General features: G+C 34.5%; 1 pseudogene; it reads right to left on the bottom strand.

The window, feature by feature from the left end:
- Window positions 1-288: 288 nt before the first annotated feature.
- Window positions 289-4914, bottom strand: LOC107891164 (cytoskeletal protein Sojo-like; annotated as a pseudogene).
- Between the last annotated feature and the right edge of the window lie 10521 nt (window positions 4915-15435).

Here is a 15435-nt window from a genome sequence, read left to right as displayed (position 1 = left end):
ATTTTTTAAAAATTTTATAAATAAATTCTTAATTGATATTTAAAAATAAATAATTAGATATACCTATCATAATTTTTTAACTCACTATTCCCAATATAGAAACCTTCATTAAACACTGATTTCATTTTCATATTTTTATGAATTTATAATTAAAATATATGATTATTTTATATTCATGCTGAAACACTAGTAAATTAAGAATACCAAAAAATTCAAAATGAATAAATAAATAAAAGCACCAAAATTTTATTGCTTGAATCAAAGAATTACTTCTACATTTGTGCACAAAGATGATTACAAATTTTTTAAAAAAAAATCATGGAGTTCCCCACACTCCAAAACTGGAAAAAAAAAATCTCCTTAAAAACACATAAAAAAGTATAAGAATAGGACTCTTCTTTTTGGTTGAAATATTTTTGTCCAACATATACATACATATATGTATAAATCAAATATACTTGTAGCTGACACTCATGTGAAATCAAGTAACATATTGTATGATTATCAAAACTGACCTCTCAGCCAATGGTCATTGTAGAAGGAATTCAGATATAGAATCAACACTGCCAAGAAGATCAAAGCTTTTGTTGTTGTTGTTCAAGGTGCCTTTCAAGATTGTAATTTGGCCTTCCTTTAATAATATATCTTCATCTAAACCTTCAATCTTCTTCTTCAATGCATTAATTTCTGAGTTCAAAACCATGTTCTTCTCAGCATATTGCTTCACCTCTTCCCACATCAAATCTCTCTCTTGAGAAACCTTTGGCAATACCCCTCTCAAGATGGCTAGTTCTTTCATGGATTCTTGTATGTCGTTCCGAAGACGGCTTTCAATCTCGTCTTTCTTTAGCATCTGTTAACATCAAAATGTAGTTAAGGAATCAAACATGTGGCTAATAGAACTCAAGGTTTAACTCAGTTGGTTCGGTGGCATTTAGCAAGTTTGGGGTTCGAACCCTGACATGATTGATTCTTGTAAGTCATTCCAAATACAGCTTTCATTCTCATCTTTCTTTAGCATCTGTTACCATTGAAATGTTATTAAGGAATTGAAAAGATTAGTTAACCATGTCTACAAGTTTTTACAAGGCTGTCATCTTGCTATATTACTTGGATTCGGAAATTAATTTTGGGTAAAGGTAACATAGATATATCTTACTATGTATCGAACACGAGTGACAAAAACAAATACTTCAAGAAAAACGAAGAGTTGGAGCAACATAATCTTTTTGTGAGAAGTAATGCATGGTAACAACAAATAAGTTACTGATAGAGCTTAGGGTTTAGTTCTATTCATACAACTATCCTAACGAGGTGACATTCAACAAGTTTGAGATTCAAATCTCAGTTTTTACAAACTCCTCCCCTATTCATAAAAATATAAATAAATAAATAAACTTAAGTTAAATATATATTCAAACTTCTGAGTATCAGAAACATAAAGATTGAAATGCAGCATAAACATCAAGTAACTGCAAGGGTGCACTCATATCTACCCCTAACATACATGTGGTTTCTATTGAATTTGTATGTACATATACATATATATGAATTTGGAGGTATCAAAATACGAGTATGTCTCACAGACTCACACAAGTATGCTCATTTTTTTTTCTAAGGTTTTTGATATATTTGGAGGATCATATCTCATACTCATATCCAAATACATGTATAATATGTGCATTAGACATAGACATGTTAAGAAAAATAAAAAATATAAGTAACATTGGTGTAAACAATTTGTCATCCTCTCCCTTACCCCATACAACACATATAACCCCCAAAGCAAACCAATTTCGGTAGGTAGTTGCTTTATTCCTGCTATTCACATGCAAAATAAGAAAATACTTTGTGTCAGATACAGGTATGTATCTGACATGGATATACTCAATTTTTTTCAAGTTCTTTTAGTATTTGGAGTATCATACTTTCATACACATCCAAATATGTGTCGCAAATAAATATAAAGCAGAGATACTTTACAAAAAATGAAGAGTCTGGATAACATATTCATAATTCGGATGCGGATATACTTAGTTTTTCTCAAGTTTTTCTAATACTTGAAGTATCATATTTTTTTAAACATCCACATTTGTACAATATAAAAATATCAGACATGGGTACTTTAGAAAAGTCTGGTTACTTTAGAAGTTTACCTGTAGTTCGAGATCCTTCAATCTGTGGGTGAGGAATGAAATGTTGTCCATTGCGTTTTGAACTTCACATCTAAGGATATCATTTCCTCTCACAGCTGCTGAAATCTCAGCCTGCAACTGTTCTACTTCAAGCTCTTTTGAATATAGCTTTTCCCTCAATAAACTTGTTAGCAACCTTTCCGTTTTAATTTCAGTGCTTGTAAGCTCCTAAAAAAGTGTAAAGTGTAACAAAAGCAGTGAATACCAACTTAAAAAAAGAAAAAAAAAGAAAAGATTTTAATGTACACCAGCCTATGTTGCCCTGACACTTTTTTTGCTTGAAGTATCCGGATCCAAAACATATTCGGATATGAGAACAGGGATATGACCCCCCAAACACATGAGAAAGCTTCTATTTTCTACATGCTTGTGTTAGACACTCACACTCGAGTCTGAGAAACATATATACTAGCTTCAACGGTAGATTTCAATAAGCATATACCTCTGAAGATTGCTTGTTGAGTTTGGTTGAGACATCAGGATTCATGGATGTCAGGTGAGAGTTTGAGGCTACTGAACTGGATTTTTCGTGCACCAAAGTTGATATTGTCTCCAGATTTCTTGTTAGGTTTTGAATTCGACGTTTAAAGCCCCATACTTTCATATCGGATTCAATAAGAAATTGGCCATCTAAACCTTGTTGAGTTACTCGAAGCTGAGTGTGACTGGCTTTTCCTTTGATGAACTCAATTAACTTGGAAGATAAGTGGGTGCTTTCATTAAGCATTGAGAGTCCTTGATCCTGCAAGCAGCATATGCGATTTCGGATTTCCTTGTCGAGCTTGAAAGTTAAGGCTCCAATGTCATTTGTGGTTCCATTCAAGCTATTCAATAAATCGATATTCTCATGTCGCAGAGAATCAACTTCCAGCCTACACGACTCCAATTCCCTTCTCAATGCTAATTCTACTCCAGTTAACCTTATTTGCTCCATTTGCAGTTTTTCACCTTGTCTTCATTCTTTTCACCTGATTTCTTCTTATCGATCTCGTCATGATATCCTTGTCGCAACCCTTCGATCGTTTTCTCTTGCTCGCTGCAGGTTCGCAACAATTTGGTAATGGACATTTGCCGTTCCTTGCACTCTTTATCTTTCTCTTTGATACTTCTTCTAATGCAATCTTGATCTTCCGTTTCTGCTCGATAATTCTCTTGCAACTGAGAAAGATTTTTCAGTAGATCTTCATTCGCATTACTCAAGTTTTCCACCTTCATAGACAGTGATTTAAGTTGTTCTGCCGAATAAGTCATAATGCTTCTGTTTCTGGTTTCCTTCTCATTAAAGGTTGAAACCTCTCGCTGAAGTGAAACGTTATGCTCCGCTAGCTCTCAAGCTCGTCCTCAAAGCCTTTGCTATTCTGACTGATACTTCTCAAGCTTAAGCGACCAATCACTCAACCTTCTATCTAACTTCTTTTCCAAACCCAACTTTATCTCATGCTTTTCCTTCTCTATTTTCTTTGTCTGCAACTCAAATTCAGCCCTTACCATTCTCAGTTCCTCCCTTGCACAAGCTCTATCGGCTATTCTAGACCGTAGAAGTTCCCAAACTTCAAGTGTCAGGTTTATTTTCTCCTCCATTAGGTGCCTAACAGTTTGAATAAGTGACGAAACAGCGAACCCACTGTCACGAAGAAAGCTTTCCTGCTCAAGAGCTTCAGAAAGAAACAAGATTTTCTCCTCAGCTTCTTTAGATCTTCTTTGTAATTCCTTATCTGTATCCTCTACTGTTTTAGAAGCGAAGTCCAGGCTCGAGAAATCTGGACATCTATTCAAGCATCCACCATATACATCTTCAGTTGTGATCGGAATACAACAGTCAAATTCTTTCGAACTTGATATTGGGATAGCATGAATCTGTGAAAGCCTCCCAATCACATTCTTTTTTATCATCTGTGGTGACTCATGCTCGAATCCAGTTTCCACTGATTCAGACATGTTTTTCTCTTCTGCACCACCTGTTGGAGATGAAGGGGCTGCATATCGAACCCGGGGCAGAAGCCTTCCACCTCCATTTCCAATATTTTTTTTCGAACGGTCCCTACACTTGCAACGTTCTGGCTGCCGTTCGCCATCGATATAGCAGTCAATAACTTTACTGGACACATTGCTAGAACAAGAAGAAGAGCTTCCAGATGAATCATAGTGCAACCTCAGAGAAACCGAAGAACATGGCTTCTCAAAACCAATAGCTGCCCCTTCACATAGTTTAGTCTTTGATTTCTTCTCCAGATTTTGAGCCATCCACCTAGAAAACCGCAAGAACATGAATGGCATGCATTTAGATCTATACTCCATGAATAAAAAAGCAAATCAAATTCCTTACAGTGTGTGATCATACCGCTGATGTTGATTAACATTAGAAAGCTTGTTTAGATCATCAACAATAAATGTTGCAGATGAAAAAGAACCACTCCTTTGAAGACATGAATCATTACTAAAGCTCAGGCTATCCGATATTTGCTTTTGAGATTTTCCAGACAAATGTTTAGGACTGCAAAAACTGTGTTCGGCCTCGTTGCCACCATGTTGGTCATCAAATCCATTTTCCGAAGTATTTTCCCAGTAAACTTGCTTGTTGGCTGAAAGTGAAAAACCGACATGGATGTCATCATTGCTTGAGAAAGATTTGAAGAAAAATAGCTTCTTCATTTATACATGCAATAATATCATCAAAAGAACTGGTAGTTTTAGCTCATGAAATTTTCGGGAACCTCAAAGTACCTGGAGATTAATATATAACCTGTAAAAGTTAACAATAATATATATATATATAAAAGGACATCAAGACATGTATAAACATCATTAAGCTCACTTGAGACAGTGGGAACAATCTGTAAAGCAAATTCCAGAGAAATATATCTTGGTTAAGAAAATAAGTACATCCAACTCATATTCAAGTTTCTTAAAATGGGTATTGGATACAAGTATATGTTCGGCACGAATATATTCAATCTTTTCAAAGTTCTATATGTATTTGAAACTATCTTCTCTTTATACTAATATCCAACACTCATATTGTTCGATGTATGCACAGACACGAGTATAAGATACGATTCTCCAACAACCTTTCAAATACATGAAATCATTTAGAAAAACTAAACATACTCAGGTAGGACGTATACACACACCAGAATCCAAGTAACATAGATTTGGAGTCCATATTTGATTACAAAACAAAATTAGAAACTAAAGATTTGTTTTAGAGGGGAAAAAACCCTGAAAACAGGACAACAACTTCAACAATTGAAACTAAGGCTTAGTTTGGATGGGCGGTGTGTTTGGCTCTGGTGAGGTTAAAAATAGTGGTGGCGGTGAGATTGGATACTGTAGTAGAGAGATTAGAAACAATGGTGGAGTATGTGTTCGGATTCAAACGCAGCTATATCGGTGAGGTAAAAATAAGAAAGGACTATTAAGAACATCATATTAGAATTGATATATAATAGAAAATTTTAAATTATTTTACTTTTATAAAATTATTAAAATATGTGAATTTATAAATTAATTTAATAAAATATTAAAATATATCTTCCAATATTTTATTATAAATATTTTAATAAACTATATAATCAATTTAAATTATATATAATAAAATAAAATTTTATCTATTTTTTAAAAATAAAGTTGTACTTATTTATTAACTATATTTTTTGTTTATTTTCATACATCTATTCATTTACGTGTAATTTTTATTAATTATATTTCTACCTATTTTTCATATATTTATTAAATTATATAAAATTAAATATTATTAAAATAAAAAAGTATTAAATAAGTATAGTGATTTATTTAAAATAAAAATTATCTAAATTATTTTAAATTTTATTTTAAGATATTAAATAAAAATTAATAAATAATAAATAAAACTACAATCTTTAAAATAAAATGAAACATTAAAAGACAACAATTGACTGAAGGTTAAAATAGGAAGTAAATAAAAATATATATTAAAAATTAAAAATTAGGTGAGAAAGAACTTTCTCTACCGCAGCATAAACCCCCAGTCAAAATATAAGAGTCCAGTGAGATTAGAATGCTTACTGATGCTATGTAATTCAAAGGCAGAAAAATGGTGCGTTTAAGCCAAAATCTCACCGCACTAGGGGCCACCGGTGATCCAAAGGACCCTAAAGGTTTCAATAACCAAATTGTTTTATAATTTCAACAACTATCAGTTGCCTGCAATTTTTTTTAAATATTAAACAAACAAAATTATGTGTATTAAATAAACAGATGTTAGAACAAAGATGAGGTTGAACATATAAAGACCAAAAATTACCCTAAGTCATCATTTTTCAATTCCCTAAATCTATGATAAACTCTTAAAAGGAATATAGAAATGAAATAAATTTCATAAAATTCTAACAACATATAAGGATCCCAAAAAATAGCTGATCATCAAACAAGTAATTCAATTATGAGGGGAAATGAAAAATTGAAGTAAATTAATTCAATACAACATGGTAATGACATCAATCTATTAAAGAAAATTTTGACTTAAAAGGAAATTAGAAGAAAATATTTGAACTTGAGAAACAAAGCATGAGAAATCAATCAGTGAACACTTCATTGTAATGACATCAATCTATTAAAGAAAATTTTGACTTAAAAGGAAATTAGAAGAAAATATTTGAACTTGAGAAACAAAGCATGAGAAATCAATCAGTGAACACTTCATTGTCAACTCTAATTTTCCCAGCAACCAAACAGATCAGTATTAATTATATATGTATGTATGTATATATATATTAACAGAGACGAACTCACTAATCACAAACATTTTCAACTCAGCTTCTCATCACGTCAAACGGTCTACGGAGATTGCGGTAAAATCAAAACCATGAAAAATAAGTAAAATAAAACCCAGATAATGAATTCTTGAATTCAACAAAAAGAAGAACGCTATTATTTAGAAAACTTGAAAAAAAAATATTTGCATTGAATTACTTACCACTAAAGGATAGAAATATTTTCTCGGGAAAATTCAAATTATTCTCAAAGATCGAAAATTAAAAAACAAAAAATCTGTCGAAATGATCAAGAAGAAAGTGAAGCACAGACAGCAGAAAGGAGCGTTTCTTTGTTCTGGGTGGGGTGGGAAATATGGGAAAAGGATGAGGGTATTATCGTCATGCGTAGGAATGTTTTTAAAATACTCTTTTGCGGGAGCGGGGAGGTAATGATTCGGTGAGTTCGTGTATAGAGAAATTTCGGTGGGGTAGGGGATCTCGGTGGAGGGTAAAAGTCAAAACCCCTCATTATATCTTGGATTGCATTTTAGTCCGCTACTGAAAAAATGACAAATTAATCTCTATAGTGACCAAAACAGCACTTTTGTTAAAACTTGGTGTTTGTATAAGGTATAATCATAAATTTAGTTCTCAACTTTATGCATTTATTCAATTTAACCCCTACTTTTTTATTGGAAGCAAATTAAAAATGTTTGAAACTAATAACACTAAAGGGCAAAAAAGGTCTTAATAACAAATTTTAAAAAAAATCAATTAAGTCCTTTTAAATTTTCAAAATTATTTAAAAACAAAAAAATTATAAAAATATAAAAATTTTGTTACAAAATAACAAAATCGGCCCATTAGAATCTAATGATTATAAGATTAAAAAAAAATTGACCCTACTTTTTTAAAATTATAAAGTCAATAGGATTTATTAGGTTACTTGCGCACAAAGTGGGCTTAATCTTTGTTTGATTCAATTCTTTCTTCATCCAAACAACTTGAATGTGATTAATATGCTGCCAACTATCATTTGAAATAAATAAATGAATAAAAATATAAGATTTAATAAATATAATATTGTGCTCGTATATAATCAGAATTAAGTTTTAAAATAAAAATTAATATGATTTAAACTTGAATTAAATCCCGAAATTTGTAATTTTCGATAATAATACTTTCCAGAAATTTTCCTTGTACAGTCTTCACTAAAATGATCATAATTGGAGCTCTCGAATTCGAAATTACCAAACCGGAATTCAATACATCACTAATATAAACTCGTAAATATTAAATATATTTAATATTTACGAACTCAATCGTCGGAGTACGGGGTTCCAAAGTTCTCATACTACTGAAAAATGATTGTTACAGTTTGCCCAATCACTCTAAAGAGACCGTCTAAGTAGTACCCTTCAGATAAACCCAAAAGCCTTATCCACACCACATTAGAATCGATTTCATTTTAGGCCCTCAAGAAGTTTGACGACCATGGTCGGACAGTCAAGTAATGGCCAAAAATTACCTACGGCCCCCCAACCAAAACCCTATTAAAACCGTCCTCATCTTGGAATCAAACTAGAAAAAAGTAATTCTCGAGGTCTATCATTTGAATCGAGTACTTGGGATTCCACAACAAAGAAGCCCTACTCAATAAAGCATTAAATGCTATTCTACTTCCCAACAATTTCACGATGATTGTTCTCGTCATCCTACGTTCAATGTACTCATGGACACGATTTGAGAATGTTATCGATGGAACACCATCCACCATCTTTGTGATCACATCGCTGTCCATGAGTGCAAAATCCTCCTCCATGGACACATTCTGCGCAGGAACCAGTGAAGCCTCCAGTAATGTTGATTTGTACGACACCCTAGGTATGCTCGAACTCTATATATTCTGTCTGTTTTCATCCACCTTCAGGTCATTCGTATCTGGCGGTAAATCCAATCTTATACAGACCTTCTTACTTTCCCGACCGACATTGCTCTTTGAACCCGAAGAATTCGCACCCATTGCAAATTCCACCATAAACATCGTTTCACTTAGCATTTTATAATTTATTTTACTTTTATTTTAATTTTGAAAACATAAACTTTCGATAATATTGTTAATTTATTTATGTTAAATTTAATGTGTTATGAATTAAATTTTGATTTTTAAATTAAACTTTTTAATATTAAAATGTCACATATTCAAATGTGATAGAAGCGTACCAATTAGATTTTAATTTTTAAATTAGAAAAGTAATTAAAGAGACTAAATTTTAAAAATAGAAAGAGAATAGGTAGGGACCTAGGGTTAATTAAACTAAATTTTTCGTATTAGAAATTTGGCATAATAATAAATTTAGCTTTCAACATTTACATAATTTTGTCAACTTGGCTCTTTTTTTTTTAGCTAAATTTGTCCACATGCACTTCATGCTGACATAACACTATTTGTCTTATAAGTCACATCAACATATAATTTAAAAATATAAAAATAAATAAATTCAAAAAAAATTATAAAAAGTTTATAAAATTTCAAAAATATTAACATGAAGTATACGTGAATTGTCATGTAAGGTGTTATGTTTAAAAATGTAACATTTTAGTCAACATTTCCATTAAAAAATCAATCCGATTTTTTTTTCAAAATATTGGTGGTTAAATTTGATTCCTTTTAAAATATGAATGATCAAATTTAGCTTAAAAGATAATAATAACCAAATTCACAAAAGATATAAGCGTGGAAAGTTGCATGTGATGGGATATGGATGAAATTAGTGATAATTATTTCCAACTGATTGTCATGAGTTGAGCCATCTTTGTACCCACCTCTTGATCTTTTACTCATCCTTTACTCATGAGTTGTAATCTTTTACTCATGACAAAAGTAGTAATCTTTTACTCACCTCTTGAAATACCCTTCTTTTACTCATCCATATTTGTACCCACTGATTGTCATGAGTAAAAGATCATCCATATTTGTACCCACCTCTTGAAGTTGTCATGAGTAAAAGATCATCCGGTACTAATCCTTCCAATTGATTGTCATGAGTAAAAGATGGCTCAACTCACTACTATTCACAAAAGAATCAGGGATCTTGCCATAGAAGTTGTTCATCTGCAAATTCAAGAACTCGAGAGACCGTAAATTTCCAAAACAATCAGAAATAGTTCCACTCAAGCTGTTTTCGGACAAGTCCAAAACATCAAGTGAACTTAAATTGCAAATAGAAGAAGGGATGTTTCCTGTCAATTTATTCTTTGAAATGATAATCACTGACAACTCCTTTGAACTTGGAATTTGAGGATTCAAGCAAGTTGAGAGAATTGGTCCTTGAAGCAAGTTGGACCGAAGGTTGAGATATCCCAAATTGTTCCCCGGAAATTGCTCCAAAGCAGTCAAAAAGTTATGAGAAAGGTGTTGTTCTAATAGGGTCGGAAGCGTGTAAATTATTGTACTAAAAAATCACACAAAGTTCAATTCCCAGAGAAGAGAGGTGGATCACATGGATCTCTTAAATACCAAGTCTTTCCTTAGACAGAATATCCCTTCTATAGTAATTTAATAGCACAATTAAATACTACTATTATACCCTCAAATATTGAAAGAAAAATAAGACAAGAAAGAACACAAGAGATTTAACGAGGTTCGGTAAATTATACCTACGTCCTCGGGCACTAACACCAGATGATAACTTTACTATCTCCAAAGTATTACAAACAAATAGAATTCCTTAAGAATTCTCAAATGGGAGAAGAGAGAAAACTAAGAGAGAAAGATTGGTTGGGATGATTAAAATGAGAAATGAGAAGGCCTATTTATATTTGAGGTTCAAGGACCAAACAATAAATAGCCCATTATCTCAAGGACCAAAAAAAAATTATCCCATGCCACTTTTTCAAAGTCAACTTTAGGGTGCTAAACTTGCACCACTTTGTATTGTTTGCCATTAATGTTGTCTCCCATTAATGTTAACAATCTCCACCTTGAAGATTTGATTAGGATAATCACATCTTCACACACTTCCTTCAACTCCCCAAATTCGATAAAGTTATCTTTTGTAGTGCCTACAAATGCACTCTCGAGCGCCATACACCTGAAGGTGCTCAAATTCTCAGGATGTTAATCAAGTTCAAACAATGATTAAAGTTGATTGTTGTTACCACCTTGGTCATCATATCTGCGGGATTATCTGCTGTCGGAATCTTCTGAAGTAGAATTTTTCCTTTTTCAAAGACTTCCCGCACAAAGTGATATCTTACGTCGATATGCTTGGTTCTTGAATGATAGACTTGATTTTTTGCTAAATGAATAGCGCTCTGACTGTCACAATATAAACTTATGTGACTTTGAACAACTCCTAAGTCTTTCAACAATCCATTAAGCCAAATAGCCTCCTTAACAGCTTCTGTAACTGCCATATATTCTGCCTCTGTAGTAGACACAGCTACTGTAGACTGTAAGGTAGACTTCCAACTCACTGGGGCTTTCGCAAGAGTAAACAGATACCCCGTAGTTGAACGACGTTTATCTAAATCACCAGCAAAGTCGGAATCAACATATCCAACTACAAACTGACCAAGTGCTTCATCCTGTTCAAAAATTAAACCAACATCTACAGTTTTTCGAAGATACCGTAGAATCCATTTCACAGCTTGCCAATGTCCTTTTCCAGGATCATGCATATACCTGCTCACAACTCCAACAGCTTGTGAAATGTCAGGCCTCGTACACACCATCTCATACATCAAACTCCCAACTGCATTAGCATATGGGACTTTCGCCATATATTCTCTTTCTTCTTCAGTTTTCGGAGATAATTGAGCACTAAGTTTCAAATGAGAAGCAAGTGGGGTACTTACATGTTTTGTGTTTTCATTTACACCAAAACATTGTAATACCTTTTTCAGATATTGCTTCTGATTTAAACAGAGCTTGCCTCTCAGTCTATCTCTACTTATCTCCATGCCGAGAATCTTCTTGGCCTCACCTAGATCTTTCATCTCGAACTCTTGATTCAACTGAGCCTTCAGCTTATCTATCTCATTTTGGCTCTTCGAAGCGATTAACATATCATCAACATACAAGAGTAGATAAATGAAAGATCCGTCATGCAGCTTCTGCAAATATACACAATTGTCATATTTGCTTCTTGTGTACTTCTGCCTTCTCATAAAACTATCAAATCGCTTGTACCACTGCCTCGGGGATTGCTTCAATCCATATAGCGATTTGTTCAGCTTACAAACCCAATTTCTACCACCAGCATCTGTGTATCCTTCGGGCTGAGTCATATAGATCTCCTCTTCTAACTCACCATGCAAGAAAGCTGTCTTAACATCAAGTTGAGCTAGCTCCAAATTCAACTGTGCTACCAAGGCCAACAAAATTCTAATGGAGGAATGCTTCACAACAGGGAAAATACATCATTGTAGTCAATTCCCTCCTTCTGAGCGTAGCCTTTAGCTACCAATATTGCCTTGTAGCGAATATCCTTCTTGCTAGGAGATCCATCTTTCTTTGCGAATACCCACTTGCATCCGATTGCCCTTTTACCTTTCGGTAATTGCGCCAACTCCCAAGTATTGTTCTTCCGGAGAGACTGCATTTCTTCATCCATGGCGCTTTTCCATTTATCACTTTCTAAGCTTTGCATTGCTTCTTGATAAGTGATAGGAATATCATCAACAACGGGAAGGGCGTAGGCCACCATATCAGTAAATCGAGCAGGTTTACGAATTTCTCTCTGTGGCCTTGCAACTGCAACTGGTTCTGGTGTACTTAGTGGTTCTTGGGTCAGAACCTCTTCAACCTCTAATTCCTCCATTGTGGCTGGAGAATTAGACTTATTAACTGGGCAAATCCCCATCTGCTCAAACTCCACCTGTTTTGGAGTACATTCCACCTGCTGTGGAGTATTGCTCGTCTAAATATCTTTATCTGCTACCTTTTTCAATGTGGCAGATTCATCAAAGGTAACATCTCTGCTACAGATCATTTTCTTTGTGCTTAAGCACCAAAGTCGAAATCCCTTCACTCCAGAAGTGATTCCCATAAAGAGAGCTTTCTTTGCCCTCAGATCTAACTTTGACTCCTTCACATGGTAATATGCAGTGGTTCCAAACACATGTAAGGAATCATAATCTGTAGCCGGTTTTCCAGACCATACCTCTATAGGAATTTTTCTTTCTAATGCAGATGATGGCAAACGATTAACAAGATGGCCAACGTATGTCACAGGCTCAGCCCAAAATTACTTGCCCAACCCAGCATTGGACAACATACATCGAACTTTCTCCAGCAATGTTCGATTCATACGCTCTGCCACTCCATTCTGTTGTGGTGTATCCCTAACTGTGAAGTGTCGAACAATACCATACTCTTGGCACACATCGAAGAACGGATCACTTTTATATTCCCCTCCATTGTCCGTCCTAAGCCGCTTGATTTTCTTGCCAGTCTGGTTTTCGATCATAGTTTTCCATTTAAGAAAAACTCCAAGCACTTCATCTTTAGTTTTCATGGTATACACCCAAACTCTTCTGGAAAAGTCATCAACAAAAGTAACAAAGTAGTGTTTTCCTCCCAACGAAGGTGTTTTGGAAGGCCCCCACACATCTGAGTGAATATATTCCAAAATACCTTTTGTATTATGGATAGCAGTGCCGAATTTCACTCTCTTTTGCTTTCCCAGAACACAGTGCTCACAAAATTTTAATTTGCAAGCCTTTGCACCTTTCAACAATCCTTGCTTTGCCAAAATTTGCAAGGATTTTTCGCTGGCATGTCCCAACTTCATATGCCACAACTGCATTGAGTCCAAGTCTTTGTTACCGGAAGCTGCAGCGACTGCTCCAATAACTGTACTACCTTGGTAGTAATACAAGTTATTTTTCCTGATGCCCTTTAATATCACAAGTGCGCCAGATGTCACTTTCAAAACCCGATCTCTCATAGTAACAACTGAACCATTGGATTCCAAGGCTCCCAATGAGATGAGATTTTTCTTCAAACTGGGCACGTACCGAACATCAGTCAGAACTCTGGTTGATCCATCTTTATTCTTTAATTGGATTGAACCTATCCCAACAGTTTTACAGGCATTGTCATTGCCCATATAAACAACTCCTCCATTTAGTTCTACTAAATCAGAGAACCACTCCCGGTTAGGGGACATATGATAGGTACAACCCGAATCCAATATCCACTCATCTGAATGGAACGATGATGATGATGCAACCAGTGATAGTTCAGAGTCATTAGTATCATGCTTAGCAACACAAGCATCTACAGCAGCTTTTCCCTTATTCTTCAGCTTTGGACAATTTTTCTTCCAATGGCCTTTCTCATGACAAAAAGCACATTCATCTTTCCCGAGTCTGGACTTTGACTTTGATCTCCCCTTTTGAGTTTTCTTCCGAGTGTATGAACGACCTCGGACTACTAAAGCTTCTGTATCTCTGATTGAGTTTTTCTGTTTGTCCTTCTTTCTCTGTTCATAACTGTATAAGGCCGCACAGACTTCGCTCAGAGATATATCACTCCTGCCATGAAGTAGAGTAGTTTCTAGGAACTCAAACTCCTCAGGAAGTGACCCCAACAGCATCAAAGCCAAATCTTCATCTTTGAATGTCTCATCCATATTCAGCAAATCAGTGACTAACTGATTAAATTTGGTGATGTGATCATTCATTGTGGTACTTGGGACGTATGTGAAGTGAAACAGTCTTTTCTTCAAGTGGAGCTTATTTTGACTGTTTTTCTTCAAAAAATTTTCTTCAAGTGCCACCCACAACTTATTTGCAGAAGTCTCTTTTGAAAAAGCATACCTCTGCTCTCGAGAAAGGCATGATCGAATTGTGCCACATGCCAACCGATTGATCGCCTTCCAATCTTTCTCCTGTACATCATCTGGTTTCTCTTCATCAATGGCAATGTCTAGACCCTGCTGAAAAAGGGCATCTAGAACCTCACTTTGCCACATACCAAAATGGCCCGTGCCATCAAAGATCTCCACGGCCAATCTTGCATTTGCAATTGTCGGTCTTGTCCACATGGACAATGTTGAAGCTCCTACACCGACCGTTTTCTCCATAATCTTTCAATATACCTAAGGAAATCTTTTCTGATGTGGAAGATCAGTTCAAACTGCAACCACAGAGCATACTACGATTAACCTTCGACTCTGATACCACTTGTTGTTCCAATAGGGTCGGAAGCGTGTAAATTATTGTACTAAAAAATCACACAAAGTTCAATTCCCAGGGAAGAGAGGTGGATCACATGGATCTCTTAAATACCAAGTCTTTCCTTAGACAGAATATCCCTTCTATAGTAATTTAATAGCACAATTAAATACTACTATTATACCCTCAAATATTGAAAGAAAAATAAGACAAGAAAGAACACAAGAAATTTAACGAGGTTCGGTAAATTATACCTACGTCCTCGGGCACTAACACCAGATGATAACTTTACTATCTCCAAAGTATTACAAACAAATAGAATT

The sequence above is a fragment of the Gossypium hirsutum genome, chromosome D06, assembly GCF_007990345.1.
Source record: "Gossypium hirsutum isolate 1008001.06 chromosome D06, Gossypium_hirsutum_v2.1, whole genome shotgun sequence".
Taxonomy (NCBI): domain Eukaryota; kingdom Viridiplantae; phylum Streptophyta; class Magnoliopsida; order Malvales; family Malvaceae; genus Gossypium; species Gossypium hirsutum.
The sequence above is the reverse complement of the archived record's forward strand: the minus strand, read 5'-3'. Positions and strand labels throughout refer to the sequence as shown.